This window comes from Eublepharis macularius, chromosome 3 (genome assembly GCF_028583425.1).
Source record: "Eublepharis macularius isolate TG4126 chromosome 3, MPM_Emac_v1.0, whole genome shotgun sequence".
Classification (NCBI taxonomy): Eukaryota; Metazoa; Chordata; class Lepidosauria; order Squamata; family Eublepharidae; genus Eublepharis; species Eublepharis macularius.
The window spans coordinates 186,558,679-186,575,889 of NC_072792.1; the positions used below are offsets into that span (position 1 = coordinate 186,558,679).

Consider the following 17,211-nt stretch of genomic DNA (forward strand, 5'->3'; position numbering starts at 1 on the left):
CATGCATTAAGGTGAGGTGGCAAAACGAGGCCACCGAAAGGGTGTTGTGCTGGCAAAAATACAATAAAATCCAGCTTGGTGTTGGATTGCACGCAGGCTTGTTAGATTGTCTCAAAAGTCAACTGTTGAACATGCCAATTACACGCACCAGCTGGCTAAAGGAAAGAGTGGATGAAACCAAGCGCCTCTGGGCGTCCAAGAAAGTTTTGTGAGCCACAGAGCTTTACAGGCAGCTCAAGACAGCCTGCCCATGGCGTCACTGCACTGAGATGGCTAATGAGATAACAGTTCTCCAATGGGCAAAATTATTGTAAGAAAATCAAGAGGGAGATCGTAAAGGCAAAAATCAATATGGTGACACAAGAGTTCTGCAGAGCTCTAAATCAGGTTGGCTGACTTTTGGATCCGAGGATGGATAAGGCCCTTCCCTCAAGCTATTTTATCTCCCCCTTGACAGCCATACTACATGTGAATATAGTGCCAGCTAAGATGTTTGCCTGGAGCGTCACTCATAAAAGGAAATACTGCAGCTTGCGAGAAGGGAGCCCGTACTTCAACACTCCCTTTCATGTTTGGATTTTATAACTGTGACAGGTAGAGTGCAGAAACGCAACCCAGAGACACAACAGCCCATGAGAGCAGTTCTCTGAATCAGCCGAGAGGAGTTGTGAACGGGGAAAGCTGAGATAGGGCAGGGGGAGGCTAAGACAGTCAAAAGTTTTTAAATTTATTTGCTTTGTTTTACAAAATGTATACCCCTGCCTTTCCACTCTCATAAGGGCCATCAAGACAACTAAAAAATTAAAATATACATACATCATAAGTTCACAGCTTTAAAACCCTTAAAACCAAGAAAAACGGACCAGTCAAACAAAAGTAGAGCTAAAATACATGCAAAAACATAAAAACTATTAAAACTGAGAGGTTTTGAGTGTGCGGAGGGGGAGAGTTATTGGGGTGGAGTAAAGTTCGGAGGGATGTTTAGTAGATCATACACTGACCACAAGCCAGCTGTGTGATGCAGCAGCTTAAAAGACAAATACGATTTTGGGCTGCATCAACAGAGGTATAGTGGCCAGGTCATGTGAAGTGATGGTATTGCTTTACTCTGCTCTGGTTACACCTCGCTTGGAATACTGTGATTAGTTTGGGGCACCACAGTTTAAGAAGGATGTTGACAAGCTGGAATATGCCCAAAAGAGGCCAACAAAGATGTTGAGGGGTCTGGAGACCAAGTCCTATGAGGAAAAGTTGAAGGAGCTGGGTAGGTTTAGCCTGGAGAGGAGGTGACTGAGAGGGGATATGATAGCCCTCTTCAACTATCTGAAAGGCTGTTTCACAAGAGGTGGAACAGCTGGATTTGAGCTTTGATTCTCAAAAGCTTCTACCCTGTTGTTGGTTTCCAAGGTGCCAATGGACTCAAATCCTGCAGTTCTACTGCAGACCACTCATATCGTAGAGGATGTTGTAGAGTTGTTTTCCGCTGTCCCAGAATGTGGGACCAGAACCAACAGGTCGACAGCTAGAGCGGTCCCTCAGTGGGACAGGCTTCCTCGGGAGGTGGTGGGCTCTCCTTCTTTGGAGGTTTTTAAGCAGAGGCTAGATGGCCACCGGACAGCAATGCTGATTCTGTGACTCAATATGAATGCACACAGATCAGGAGAGGGACGGTATGAAGGGGTGAGTGGGTGCTAAGCTCTTGTGGCCCTTCCTTACATTCCCAGGGTAATGCCGGGGGAGGTTGCTATGAATTTCGTGTCTTGTATACAGGGCTTTTTTTCTGGGAAAAGAGGTGGTGGAACTCAGGACCGCACAATGACGTCACTTTGGGTCAGCTGGAACAAGGGGGGAGTTTTTTAAAGTTTAAATCGCCCTTGGTGAAAATGGTCACATGGCCGGTGGCCCTGCCCCCTGATCTCCAGACAGAGGGGAGTTTAGATTGCCCTCTGTGCCGCTGAGCGGCACGGAGGGCAATCTAAACTCCCCTCTGTCTGGAAATCAGGGGGCGGGGCCACCGGCCATGTGACCATTTTCAAGAGGTGCCGGAACTCCGTCCCCCCACGTTCCCGCTGAAAAAAAGCCCTGCTTGTACAGAAGATTGGATTAGAGGACCACTGGGGTCCCTTCCAACTCTATCTTTCTATAATATAAATATTGTTAAATAAATAAATACGACACCTCAAGGGCCAAACTCGATGTGGCAGGGAGCTGTATTCATTTATTTGTGTCCCTGTGTGGCGTAGTGGATAGAGTGTTGAACTATGATCCTCAAAGAACCGGGTTTGAACCCCCACTTCTACCATAGAAGTTCACTGGGTGACCTTGTGAGAGAATGGAGAAGGGGGGGGAATGATGTTTTAAACCACTTTGAGAAAAGCAGAGGGAACAATTTTCTAAGCCACTCTGAGCGAGTCAAGCAGGAGGGAAATAAATAAATGCAAAATGCAATTGCAAAAATACATCAAAACATGAAACGGGGTCTTACTTTAACATCAACATGGCAGAAAATCTCCTCCCACCATTACTGTTAGCGAACTCCTTGCCAGCGAGACTCCCTTCTGGTATGAGAGCGGGGTCGGAAACAGAGTAACCCCTAACCTTTAACTTAGTGTTTAAAAGGCTTCAGACACAAGTACATGCGGCTGTCAAGTGTCTCGTCACAGGTGCACAGATCTTAGGGTTCAAACGCCACCTCTGAGCACAGCTGAGCTCCAGTTTGTAGGATACCAAATCTAATGCAAATTTTTGGTCTCGATGCAGTGGACCTTGGACAGTACTTAGCGGTTTCTTGGTTCACCCCCACGCTGCTTGACTGTTTGGGCTATTCTCGGCCCCAGCAGGTCGCAATGGGACCTCCTCTCACAAGAGCACGGCTGGTGGGTGTAAGCCAATGGCCCCAACCTCCGAGGAGCAACGCGGAGAATCAGAGCAAGCAAAGTACGGCATTCCAGAAGGCATGCAGAACCCCAGAGGGTTGGAAAAGGAAAACAATTACCTGTATTTGTAGGCTGACATCATGTTACAACTGGGAAACAAGGCAGAAAACAGAGTGATCAAAACCTCCATCGCTAACAAGCGTTACTGGAAGGGTCAGAGACGTTTCTCATTTGTTATGTTCCCCAGAGCAACAGCAGCCGACCACACCAAGAAGAGGCCGGCTGCCATTTCAGAAACATGCTGCTGAGGAAAAAAACCCAACACGTACTCCATCCTGCCACCGTGGAGAAAGGGACAGAGCGAAATGTAAGGGAGGCTAACGTTTATGGAGGTGGTAGGTGGCCTTCCACACCAGCGTATCTGCGGGACCGTCTCTCCCCATATATTCCCCGGAGGACTCTCCGATCGGGAGAAAAACAGATATTAGTGGTCCCTGGTCCCAAGGAAGCCAGCCTGGCCACGACGAGATCCAGGGCTTTCTCGGTCCTGGCTCCTACCTGATGGAACGCTCTGTCTCCTGAGACCAGGGCCTGGCGGGATTTATTGTCTTTCCACCGGGCCCGCAATTCAGAGTTGTTCTGCCAGGCTCATAGCTAAGGTTTGGCCTCTGCCGGCCTGGGGGGGGGAGCGGGGGGGGGGAGAAGGAAATTTAACCCCCACCCCACCCCATAAAAGTATGCATGCAAAATATTAGAAGTCTTCCTGATGCTGCCACCGCACAGTACAAAATGTCGCTGTTTTAAATGGTGTTTTAATATTTATACAGATGTAATGTTTTAAATTGTTTTTAAGTGTTGTTAGCCGCCGTGAGCTCGCTTGCAGGGAGGGCGGGATATAAATATGAATAAATAAATAAATAAATAAAGTTGCTACCCCTGCAATCCAAATTCATAGGCGCTTGGGAGCTAAGCAGGGAAGACCCAGTCAGTACTTGGATGGGAGATTCGGGATGGCACATTCTTCTTCGTACAAATTTACAGAACAAATTAGATCCAGAGGAGTTAGCTGTGTCAGCCTGCAGCTGCAAAATAGTAAAGAGTCCAGTAGCACCTTTAAGACTAACCCACTTTATTGTAGCATAAGCTTTCGAGAACCACAGCTCTCTTCGTCAGATGCATCTGACGATGAATCTGACGAAGAGAGCTGTGGTTCTTGAAAGCTTATGCTACAATAAAGTGGGTTAGTCTTAAAGGTGCTACTGCACTCTTCGCTACAGAATATTTGATATTTGTATTTCTGTTATATAAATGTAATAAATAAATATAAATGTAATAAATTAAATTAAATTAAATTAAGAATGAATTAGAGGCCGAAAGAATTTACAGTGCTAATGACATCGCCAACATTTAAAATCGTACGGTTCGAAATACAAGTTCATGCAGCTCCTTCTGCTCAGATGGGACTGCAAATCTTGCAACGTTTCCTCAATACATTTTCTGGCTAGGAAGTAAAATTAGATTCTGCACATGTGCTTCCAAAAGAGCATCCCACTGCTTTGTAGGCGGCAGACCCTCCTTTTTCTCAATCCTTAACCAAACAGCTAAGCAAACTGCATAAGAATTGGAAGTACTTGAAATGTTTCTTTCTCCACTCCATTCATCACTGCAGAAGTCCCTGTCATACCCCTGCCTTTGCCACCCTTTTTCTAAATCTAAAATTCCCCCGGAACTTTACCCACAGCAGGCTTGGTCTTGAAGGATAACCCTTACTAGAGAACCCTATAACATAATTCTCTTAGCGTGTTTCGGACGACGCACGTTTATCCTGGTGTGCCTGCGCGGGTGCACCATAATAAAATGGGCGCTGTGGAATGCCACCTCTGGATGGCGCTGCTGGTGGCCGAGGGCTGGGCGAGTCTGCCCGGCCCTCTGCCACAGGGCTTCGTAGCCCAGCTGGAAGAGGAGGAGGAGGGTGGCGGCAGCACAGGAAGGGCGGCGCACCTGCAAGCCCCAGTAGAGTTGGGGGAGCAGAAGCGCCTGCCACCCTCTGACCCCTGCCGGAGCCACGCTGCGCCGCTTTCAGCAGAGCCAGGGTGACGGGGCAGGGCAAAGAGCCCGCTGCCCTGTCAGCCCCACTGGAACCGGGCTGCACTGCTCTCCACAGAGCAAGGAGGATGAAGCACCCACCGCCCTGCGAGCCCCGCCGAAGCCAGGCCGTGTTGCTCTCGGCGGAGCCAGGGCGATGGCAGCGGCGTGGCCCAGCTCCAGCGGGACTCACAGGGCGGTGGGCGCATTGCCCCCCCCCCGCCCCGGCTGTGCCCAGAAGGAGGAGGGTGGCGCACCTGCAAGTGTTGGCGGAGCTGGGGAGGGGAGACGAAGTGCCTGCCGCCCTCTGAGCCCCACCGGAGCCAAGCCGCACTCTTCCAATGGGGATCACAGGGCAACTCTCACCTCTCCCCAGACCTCCCTTGCCCCCCGACCTGCCATCCGTCCCCAGACCCCTCCTGCCTCTCAGCCCTCCCCAGACCCCCCTTGCCCCCCTACCTGCCATCCGTCCCCAGACCCCTCCTGCCTCTCAGCCCTCCTCAGACCCCCCTTGCCCCCCTACCTGCCATCCGTCCCCAGACCCCTCCTGCCTCTCAGCCCTCCCCAGACCCCCCTTGCCCCCTACCTGCCATCCATCCCCAGACCCCTCCTGCCTCTCAGCCCTCCCCAGACCCCTCTTGCCCCCCAACCTGCCATCCGTCCCCAGACCCCTCCTGCCTCTCAGCCCTCCCCAGACCCCCCTTGCCCCCCTACCTGCCATCCGTCCCCAGACCCCTCCTGCCTCTCAGCCCTCCCCAGACCCCCCTTGCCCCCTACCTGCCATCCGTCCCCAGACCCCTCCTGCCTCTCAGCCCTCCCCAGACCCCCTTGCTCCCCAACCTGCCATCCTTCCCCAGACCCCTCCTGCCTCTCAGCCCTCCCCAGACCCCCCTTGCCCCCCTACCTGCCATCCATCCCCAGACCCCTCCTGCCTCTCAGCCCTCCCCAGACCCCCCTTGCCCCCTACCTGCCATCCGTCCCCAGACCCCTCCTGCCTCTCAGCCCTCCCCAGACCCCCCTTGCCCCCCTACCTGCCATCCATCCCCAGACCCCTCCTGCCTCTCAGCCCTCCCCAGACCCCCCTTGCCCCCCTACCTGCCATCCGTCCCCAGACACCTCCTGCCTCTCAGCCCTCCCCAGACCCCCTTGCTCCCCAACCTGCCATCCATCCCCAGACCCCTCCTGCCTCTCAGCTCTCCCCAGACCCCCCTTGCCCCCCAACCTGCCATCCGTCCCCAGACCCCTCCTGCCTCTCAGCCCTCCCCAGACCCCCTTGCTCCCCAACCTGCCATCCATCCCCAGACCCCTCCTGCCTCTCAGCCCTCCCCAGACCCCCCTTGCCCCCCTACCTGCCATCCATCCCCAGACCCCTCCTGCCTCTCAGCCCTCCCCAGACCCCCCTTGCCCCCTACCTGCCATCCGTCCCCAGACCCCTCCTGCCTCTCAGCCCTCCCCAGACCCCCTTGCTCCCCAACCTGCCATCCATCCCCAGACCCCTCCTGCCTCTCAGCCCTCCCCAGACCCCCCTTGCCCCCCAACCTGCCATCCGTCCCCAGACCCCTCCTGCCTCTCAGCTCTCCCCAGACCCCCCTTGCCCCCCAACCTGCCATCCGTCCCCAGACCCCTCCTGCCTCTCAGCCCTCCCCAGACCCCCTTGCCCCCCTACCTGCCATCCGTCCCCAGACCCCTCCTGCCTCTCAGCTCTCCCCAGACCCCCCTTCTCCCCCAACCTGCCATCCGTCCCCAGACCCCTCCTGCCTCTCAGCCCTCCCCAGACCCCCTTGCTCCCCAACCTGCCATCCGTCCCCAGACCCCTCCTGCCTCTCAGCCCTCCCCAGACCCCCCTTGCCCCCCAACCTGCCATCCATCCCCAGACCCCTCCTGCCTCTCAGCTCTCCCCAGACCCCCCTTGCTCCCCAACCTGCCATCCATCCCCAGACCCCTCCTGCCTCTCAGCCCTCCCCAGACCCCCTTGCTCCCCAACCTGCCATCCATCCCCAGACCCCTCCTGCCTCTCAGCCCTCCCCAGACCCCCCTTGCCCCCCAACCTGCCATCCATCCCCAGACCCCTCCTGCCTCTCAGCTCTCCCCAGACCCCCCTTGCCCCCCAACCTGCCATCCGTCCCCAGACCCCTCCTGCCTCTCAGCCCTCCCCAGACCCCCTTGCTCCCCAACCTGCCATCCGTCCCCAGACCCCTCCTGCCTCTCAGCCCTCCCCAGACCCCCCTTGCCCCCCAACCTGCCATCCATCCCCAGACCCCTCCTGCCTCTCAGCTCTCCCCAGACCCCCCTTGCTCCCCAACCTGCCATCCATCCCCAGACCCCTCCTGCCTCTCAGCCCTCCCCAGACCCCCCTTGCCCCTTGACCTGCCAGCCCTTCCCAGACCTCCATGCCAGCCTGCCAGCCCTTCCCAACCCTCCCCAGCCTGTTGTATTTATTTGCACAACAGGCTTTGTTTCTAGTATTTTAATAATAATCTTTCTCTGACCCTCAAAGCCCACTCCATTCAGGTAGGTCAAGACTATTCCCAGTTTATAGAAGAGAAAAGGGAGCTAAGAATCCAAAAATATCTCCGTGTCTAACATGAGTTGTTTTGCTTTTGAACTCCGGCTTCCAAATCCCCTGCTAACTGTCCTGGCCCCCAGATAATCTCTTTAGATTTATTGCAACAAACTACAGTCTGAGCCGACAGACTGAGCTTCGGTGAAGACAGATCCTAGACAAAAATGACAGAACACCAGAACATTTCTGCACCCATGATGCGGCAAAGGTGATTGCAAATGGGTTTTATTTCTATTTATATAGAAAATGTATGTACCAAGACTTCAGATACTAGTTGGAGGGAATCTCTGCCACCTAAGTCAATCAGCGGAGCTTTTTCCAGGAGGTGATGGGTCTTCTCACCCCCACTGATGCTGACACAGAAAATGTAGAATCATAGAATTACAGGCTTGGAAGGTACCTCCAGGGTCATCTAGTCCAACCCCCTGCAAAATGCAGGAAATTCCCAAATACCTCCCCCCCACACACACACACACACACATGTAGTAGCAAGCTAGGACTTATCTGCAAGACACTGCAGATAAATCCCCTTTCTTTCACCATGACTTGGGTTTTGTGGTTTTAGAAGAGGGATCCCAAAATGTTACCAGAGTGCGTGCTAGCTGGTGATCACGAGCTGCTCAGAAGCACGAGGACTTCGGCATCTATTTCTGACCTTTCACCATCACGGCGGGTAACTTCCAGCCAGAGGAGACCGACTAACTGGCTCCAGGAAATAGCGGAGCCTTCTCTACAGGACCGTGCTGACAGCCTTGAAGAAAGAAACTGGAATGCCCCAAACCTCTCAGCACCATCCTTCTGCCCAGTTGGTTGAAACAGAGATCGAGGACACTGGACTCCAATAGTTCTGCCCCCATTTACCAAACCACTTCCCAAGAGTGATGCTGGGAAACAGCCATTCGATTGAACAGCATCTTTACTATGGCGTCCCGTAGTGTTTATTTCTTCCCCCAATGCTACATAACATCTACGTGACAGCTTTGGAAGTGGTCACCTTGAGTTGGGAACCAGCTGCCATTCATCTTTGGGTATGCTGTTCCCAAGCCATGTGTGTGTGTTATGTGCCATCAAGTCGCCTCTGACCTATGGCGACCCTATGGAGGAAAGGCCTCCAAAACGTCCTCTCATTAACAGGCTTGCTCAGATCCTGCAAACGGGAAGACGTGGCTTCTTTTACTGAGTCCAGCCATCTCATTTTGGGTCTTCCCCTTTTCCTGCTGCCTTCCACTTTTCCCAGCATTATTGACTTTTCCAGAGAATCTTGGCCTCTCATGATGTGACCAAAGTACGATAGCCTCAGTTTTGTCATTTTAGCTTCTCGGGATAATTCAGGGTTTTCAAACTCAGCACCGACACCTAGAAACAGAGTGGGAGCCGGTGGTATAGAAGGGCCAGGACTGGACTGCTACGGCCCCTACGACCCACTCCAGTCAACATCCTGGCTGCAGCAATAGAAGCTTCCGGACATTTCTCAAGGGCAGCCCCACTTAGAGCACATTGCAGTAGTCTAACCTAGATATAACCAAAGTATATAACACAGAGATCAGAACTTTTCTGCCCAGGAAACGCTACAGCTGGCTAAAGCTGGTAAAAGGCCTCTCTGGTCACAGCAGCCATGGGTCTAAGCGCACCCCCAAACTACAGATCTGTTCCTTTAAAAGATCCAGAGGAGTTAGCCGTGTTAGTCTGCAGTAGCAAAATAGCAGAGTCCAGTAGCACCTTTAAGACTAACCAACTTTATTGTAGCATAAGCTTTCGAGAACCACAGCTCTCTTCGTCAGATGCATTGTCAGCTTTTGAGAACCACAGCTCTCTTCGTCAGATGCATCGTCAGATGCATCTGACAAAGAGAGCTGTGGTTCTCAAAAGCTTATGCTACAATAAAGTTGGTTAGACTTATGCTACAATAAAGTTGGTTAGACTTATTTTGTTCCTTTAAAAGGAGTGCAATCGCATCCAGAATGGGTAACACTTAGCATCCTGGGTCGGCTCACCAGTAGAGCTTCCATCTTGTCAGGGTTAAGCTTTAATGTGCCAACTGAAGCCATCTGCATCAACCCGCCCAAGTAAAGATTGCTTTTATTTATGTTTTATTGGGCTCTGATGTTGATTTCCATTTCACCCTTTTTACCCACTCACTTGGTTACTCCTATTAGAAGCTGCTACAGACCATTTTTAATATACTGCTATATTTCATTTTATAGCTCTCCTGGATTCTTTTATGTGGTCAACCATCTGCCACAGATAATTGGCAATTTCATTTCTCTGCTTGATTAACTTTAAATTATGTTGCTGCCCTACTATCTTGGCTGCCCTTCATCGCTGTAGGTTTTAATTTTGGAACTTCAAATTCCTCGTCCATTGTGCCTTTTTGTTTATGTTGCAGTTGGCCGCTCGCAGTGTTGCAGTAAATAAGTATCTCAAATCCTATCAGGAACGGCATTTCTCGCTCTCTCTCGCTTTAAAGAGAAATGGGTGCTTGCAAGAATAGGCAGGGAAATTACAACAGGAAAGAATTGACGGTGTCTCCTCTGCTCTGCTTTCCGCAGTAAGGGATGGGCAGCTGAGAACTGAGTTTCTTTACTAGCCCTTTCAACAGTGAAAGAATATAACCGCCACTGCAAGGCTCTTGCGAAAGATGAAGGCAGGAAGTGAAAGATTTAACTAGTATGGGGAACTAGTGATTTATCTAGTATGGGGAAGAGTCAGAAAAGCACACCAGAGGAGGAGGAGGAGTCCAGAGGAGTTAGCCATGTTAGTCTGTAGTTGCAAAATAGTAGAGTCCAGTAGCACCTTTAAGACTAACGAACTTTATTGTAGCATAAGCTTTCGAGAACCACAGCTCTCTTCGTCAGATGCATTGTCAGATGCATCTGACGAAGAGAGCTGTGGTTCCCGAAAGCTGAGGCATCTGACAAAGAGAGCTGTGGTTCTCAAAAGCTGATGCATCTGACGAAGAGAGCTGTGGTTCTCAAAAGCTGATGCATCTGACGAAGAGAGCTGTGGTTCTCAAAAGCTGATGCATCTGACAATGGGTCTCAAAAGCTGATGCATCTGATGAAGAGAGCTGTGGTTTTCGAAAGCTTATGCTACAATAAAGTTGGTTAGTCTAAGGGGTCATTTCGTAGAAAAAGAGCTGCAGGAACTCATTAGCATAACTCATTAGAAAATGCCACACCCCTTGATCGGGCGAAATGGCCAGGATTTGGCTGCTGCCAGACGGGGGAGTGTTCCACCACGTGGCAGTGGCCCGATCGGGGCCCTTTTGGCCCCAATCCAGGCTGAAACAGGCCCAAAATGGCTCAAAATAGCCATTTTGGGCCCGTTTCGGCCCAGATCAGGGACCCCCACCTGGCACCAACCCAATCCAGGCTGTTTTGGCCAAGATTTGGGCCATTTTGGCCCCAATCGAGGCCTAAACGACCCTAAAGTCTGGTGGGCGGGGCCACCTGACTTAGGGAAACTGCCGGAACACCGTTCCGTTGCGTTCCCCCTTGAAATGAGCCCTGGTTAGTCTTAAAGGTGCTTCTGGACTCTTTACTATTCTCCAGCCGAAGACTCCCCGAAATGAACAGCTGTGCTCTTGTGAGGCTCCGATTGTTTCCAAGGGGCTTGAGCAAGAGAACTTCCCTGTGCATTGTGCCCCACGGGCTACCTCTGCCCATCAGCCCCCACAAGTGCTCTTCCTGCAGGGAGTGCCTGCCTCGTAGTTGGGCTGCCTCCGGCTCCTTGCAGGTCCGGATATCTGCCAGATATCTGCGGATATTTGCCAGAAATCAGTGAATGATAACTTTATTCAACATAGCTGGGGGGTCTCTATTTGCTGGAAGAGGAAATGGGAAAGGTAGAAGGGCACAAAGCCCCCCCTTTTTTGGACATATCTGAAGCTTTTTTCTGTCACTGCCGAATATGAGTTCATTCACAAATTCAGAACAATGGGACCCCCCCCTCTAAACACACACGCACTGAATAGTAACGCAGGAGTAACGCAGGATCCTTATCTTACTATAGATGCTGATTTTTTTGCATTTCCTCTACTGCTCCAATCAAGTAGGTTACATTTTGCATTGTACCTTTGCATCCCATACTCTCTCCAGAGCAACACTTCTCCTGCCTTCTGACTGAGATAGATGAAGTCTGCAATCTCCATTCCTACTTGTATCTGACGAAGGGAGATTGATTCCTGAAAGCTTATTCCCTGGAAATCTTAAAGTGTCACTAGATTTGAATCTGATCCTTCTACTGAAGGCCAACATGGCTACTCACTTTTACTGTCACTATCTGCCATTTTGTTGGCGTGAAGGCCATGCTTGTGTTTTCGAGCCCGAAACTAAGTTTTTCCGAGGCGGCCTACATGTATAACTAAGTCCCGTTTTAAAAAAAGAAAACAGCCTCAGAAGGTTGAGATTTTGAACTGAGAAGTGACAAGGGAGAAGAGAGCTAGTATGCCGTAGCAGTTAGGTTCAGACTAGGATCTGGGAAACTCTGGCTTCGAATCACCATTCTGCCATGGAAGTTTGCTGGGTGAAATACTGGAAGTCAGTTTGGGTCCTTACTGGAGAGAAAAATGGGGTATAAATAAAGTAAATAAATAAAGAGAACAAGCAACTTCCCCCTGACGCTGCGGTTAGCCTTTTCCCTCAGCACTGCCACTCCTCATATGATTCTGAGTAGAGATGGGCACGAACCGGGAAAATTCTGAACCGTGTGGTTCGTGGTTCGTCATGTTTCACGAACCACGAACTTTCACAAACCTGCCTCGGTTCGCAAACTGGTTTGTTTGGTTCGTGAAAACTCACTTGCGGATCAGCAGGTCTGCAGAGAGCCCATCCCCCACCGGTTGTCTAGGAAACGGATTGATCGGAGCCGGGCTGTCTGCAGTGACAAACGGAAATATGAACCAAACAAACCCGGCTAAAATTAGTCCCGGTTTGTGAGAAATGAGCTCCCACGAACTGACCTGGTTCGCAACAACCAGGTGGTGACGAACTTTGGTTCAAATTTCAGTTCGTGCCTGTCTCTAATTTGGAGGTATGCTCCTATACACTAACAGGATGCTGAGTACCCTCCTGCCTTCCTAGAGATGCAGAGTGCTGTCTGAAGGAAAAACCTGAATGGGACCCGTATCGTTCACAAAATGAATGTGTGCACCACAGCATGCATGGCCTGATGATTGGCTTAATGAAATCAGTGACAGATGCACATATTGACTGCCCTGCAGATCGCGCACCATAAGCCTTGCAAAGAACAGGTCCCTCCAACTCTGCTGCTGCTTCTCATTTTGACAGAGGACTCCTGCGTGGGTGAGCTAAGCGCACCCAGAGGCGGGGGCGTGATGGGGAACGAGACAGACAGATGGACTCCCCCAGAACTCTGTGCGGGGAGGAGGGGGCAGAATGGAAAAGGGAGAGGGATGGAAAGACATGAGCAGGACTTGGCCTCTTTAAAAGACATAATCCGCTCGACTTTTAATCCATTTTAAAGCAAATCTACATTAATAAATTCACTGGGAGTAAACATCCCCATTTGGCCATTTTTGTCACCGATTGGAGCATGCTGATGGATCAGGCCTCCTCCCGTTTGTTACACGCATTTGCTTGGGCTGGGGCTCCCCCCCCCCCGCATGACACACCAATGGGATGCAGAGGATGCTGGGAAACGTTTTGCAAAATTATTAACTCATTTCCTTCCTGCCTTTTCATGCACAGCCCTCGACAGAGAGTCAGGGTGGCTGACAACATAAACCACCCATTTTAAAAGCGTGAAAATAACCACAGCCAAAACATTATCCTAGTAACAAACTGGCCAAAATCTACCCACCCCAAACAGGGACAACCTCAGACATTGCCAAAAGCTCATTCAAACGGGACTGTGGTTACATTAGGGAAGGGGCCGTGGCTCAGTGGCAGAGCATCTGTCTGGGATGCAGAAGGTCACGGGTTCAGCCTACAGCATCTCCAGATAAAGGCGGGGATGTGATCAAAGCCCGTTGTCGCCCCTTACCTAGAAACTCTCACGAAGAGAGCTGTGGTTCTCAAAAGTTTACGCTACAATAAAGTTGGTTAGTCTTAAAGGTGCTACTGGATTCTTTACTATTTTGCAACTACAGACTAACACGGCTAACTCCTCCGGATCTTTTGAACATAGATGCTCATCTCTGTATAGTAGAGGAAATTCTGGGCAAGGCTTACAGGGAAGTTCATCGGGCAATACTGATCTTGCAAAGGAACCCTAATGAACTTGCGAAGAATCCTGGGATTTCCCATAATAGCCCCCAAACCAGATCAACCAAATGAGAGCTGCCCGATGAAGAGCTCTGTGTACCTGAAAAGTCCGCAACTTTTTCCTTTAGTATGTAATACTGTGCCATTCCCTGGGTTCCCCAAATCCCAGGGGAGATGGACCACTTTACCCCCCTTCCTCCTGGCTATGCAGATGCCCTACAGGAAATGAAGACCCCCCCCCCTTTTAATACCACCCTAGTCTTCTGGCGTGTGCAGAGAACTTGAGGGAAACATGGAGCTTCGTCTTGCCTTGTGCAGGGCTCCAGCGAAGATACCTGGCCCGAGTCCCCCTCCCCCCCCCCCGCAACACAACTCTATCCCTCCCCAAGTGCCCCAGAATTCCAGGCGACTAGCCATTGCAACAGGAGATGGGGGCGGTGGCAGGGGTCTGTGCCCCAGCCTCAAATTTGCTCCAGGGAGATTTGGCAATTAAAAGCAATTGATAATCTCAGTCCGTAGAAGACATACTGCCCATCTCTTTATCCCACCCATCAAGAGTAATTATTAGAGATTAGGCTGACACATCTAGCAAGCCTTCACCTTCTAGATACTAGTTTTTATAGGAGACCAAAAAGTAATTTTTGTCATTAAGGCCTCAACAAACTTGATGGAGGCAGCCAGATTTGTGTTTGTAGCAGATGAAGTAACAATAAAAGGCACAGCCTGGTACTAGTGTACCTGCCTGTTTCCACCCAGCGTGCTGCCATCCTAACCTTTCAAGCCAACCAGGAATTAGCTTGTATTACATCACCTGTGTTCAAAGCCAGCGCCACAAAGGTATGCAGCGAAATCCTCTGACACCCAAAGTTCTTTAGAACCAGAAAATAAAATTTCGTGCTGCCCATAATGTTCGGATGCATGGCGAACTGAGCATCTTTTCCTTGCGTGCTTCTCACTCAGAATTTAAAACGGACATTTGGGCTGACCAGCGATTCGAGACACATGCGCGGAAGTTCTTTCGTGCCAGACTTTCCTGCTGAGTCTTCATGATCTCTGTGAAACTACATGGACGGCACGGACAGAAGCTTTGCCGGAACACACGCTTCTCTAGTGCTCCTCCTCGGTTCTCAAAACTCTTTCACTGCTTGCGTTGAACACAATTCACTACAGTGCTCGGGCTGGGCAACCGAACCAAAGTGCAGAAGTTCCCTCTAATTTTAACCCCTTATTGCCAATAATTCCCTTCTCCTCACTTATGACCAAGTGGTCTTTTTCGGCACATGCTCTCTACTGGGTTCCATTCTCCCAGTATTTCTCTTCTTTCTGGTGTTTTACATGGAGACATTGTCTAGAGTGCCCTCAAGGCATAGCTGACTTACGGCCCCTCCTGGCGGGGCTTCCATAGCAAGAGACTAACAGAGGTGGTTTTCCATCGCCTGCCTCTGCAACCCTGGTCTTCATTGGAGGTCTCCCATCCAATTACCAACCAAGGCGGACCCTGCTTAGCTTCAGAGATCTCATCTGGGCTACGCAATCGAGCTGCCATTTACATCGACAGCTAATTCATTTCTAATCTATCTTTTCATGAGAAAGGAAGACTATAAATTAATAATAATAATATTAATTTTACAATCACATGGAGTTTTACAGGTGTATTCTTAACAGGGGGTGCAGGTTTATTTTAGCACTACTATTCATTTGTACATGACCGTATGCAACGATTATATTTATTTATTTATAAAATTCATACACTGCCTCCCCAGAGAGGCCTTTGGCTGCAACACTGATGGGCTGGCAAGTGGCAGAAAGAGGAAGAGCGCACCTCAAGGATTAGAGGGATATGTTTAGCATAAGAATGGATCGAGGATCATTGAGATGCAAAAGACAGTAAAAGTGCAATGTGAAAGGCTCTGGGTCCCAGGGACTTGCAGTGTTCTTCTTTTGTAGGTTCACTCAACTGCTTCTCTCTGCTTTGATTAACAACCTACACATTGGCAAGATCTCAGGTTCCCCCTTGGAGCAGAGATCCCTTCGTGGCTGCGGGGGAATTTCTTCAGCATCTGAAAACCTGGGACTGGTGGAGAAACCGATGGATAACAGAAGGTATCAGAGTTACACCCTGACATGAGAACAGAACCACATCTGTTCTCATCTCGAACGCCTGAGCTATACTTGTGAAGTTTACTAAAAACAGAGAATTTCACGCACTGGAATGACAACTCCAAAAACACAGGGAGGCAGCGGCTGGGCAGACGCACCGCTTGGATTCTCACCAGGAAGTCAGTGTGCAAAAAGTGTTACTAGCAGCTTGGGGTGGGGGGAGGCTAGCATGGAAGCGCCACGGATGACATCAGGCACTAGGGCAGGCTAAGGACTCCGGCACCACACTTGATTTAAATCGTGTTGGACCCATTTCCTGCGCTTCAATCTGGAGTGAGGACATTTATATCCAATTCCTGGAACAAGAACGATTGAGGAGTTGGCCTCTGCAAACAGACCGGGCACTGCTGGGGGATCATTTCCATTATTAATCCTTGAGAACTGGCTCTGTTGTGAACTGGCTTCGTTCATAACCGGCTTGTCGACTTCTGGGAAGCATCTGGCTGGGCAATGCAGAAAAAGAGCACGCTGAACAGGACAAACTTCTGGTCCGGGCCAGCAGCACTCTTCAGTCTCTCCCCGTCTCATCTCAATGTTTTTGGTTTTTGGCTTGTATTAAGTGCAGGGCTTTTTTTCAGCTGGAACGCGGTGGAACGGAGTTCCGGCACTTCTTGAAAATGGTCACATGGCCGGTGGCCCCGCCCCCAGATCTCCAGACAGAAGGGAGTTTAGATTGCCCTCCATGTGGAGGGAAATCTAAACTCCCCTCTGTCTGGAGGTCAGGGGGTGGGGCCACCGGCCATGTGACCATTTTCGCCGAGGGTGATTTAAACTTTAAAAAACTCCCCCCTTGTTCCAGCTGACCCAAAGTGACATCACTGTGCAGTCTTGAGTTCCACCACTGAGTTCCACCACCTCTTTGCCCAGAAAAAAAGCCCTGATGAAGTGCACCATCTTTTTGCAACGGAAATTAATACGGGCTCATTATCACAACCAACACCGTTTGGTTGATCCATTATTTTATTTAAAACGCTGCTTTGCAGCAAGTTGTTTTCATCAAAAAATGACCTGCATAACAGCTAAAAAGAGAGAACCCAATGAAACCGTCAAGAAAAAGACTGCAAGAACGACAGCAGCTTGGAGAAGAGTGACAAGCGGAGCGCCTCAGGGATCGGTCCTGGGACCTGTTCTGTTCAATATTTTTATAAACTATTTGGATGAAGGAATAGAGGGAATGCTTATTAAATTTGCAGGTGATACTACATTGGGAAGGGTAGCAAATATGGTCGAAGACAGTCAGGATACAGGATGATCTTGAAAGGGTGGAAAACTGGGCTAAAACAAAATGAATTTCAACAAAGAT

General features: G+C 50.4%; 1 protein-coding gene across 1 annotated transcript in view; it reads right to left on the reverse strand.

Annotated features, from left to right (window-relative positions):
- LOC129325603 (beta-arrestin-1) overlaps positions 1–17,211 on the reverse strand; it is a 163,962-nt gene that overhangs the window by 106,259 nt on the left and 40,492 nt on the right. The window lies entirely within an intron of this gene.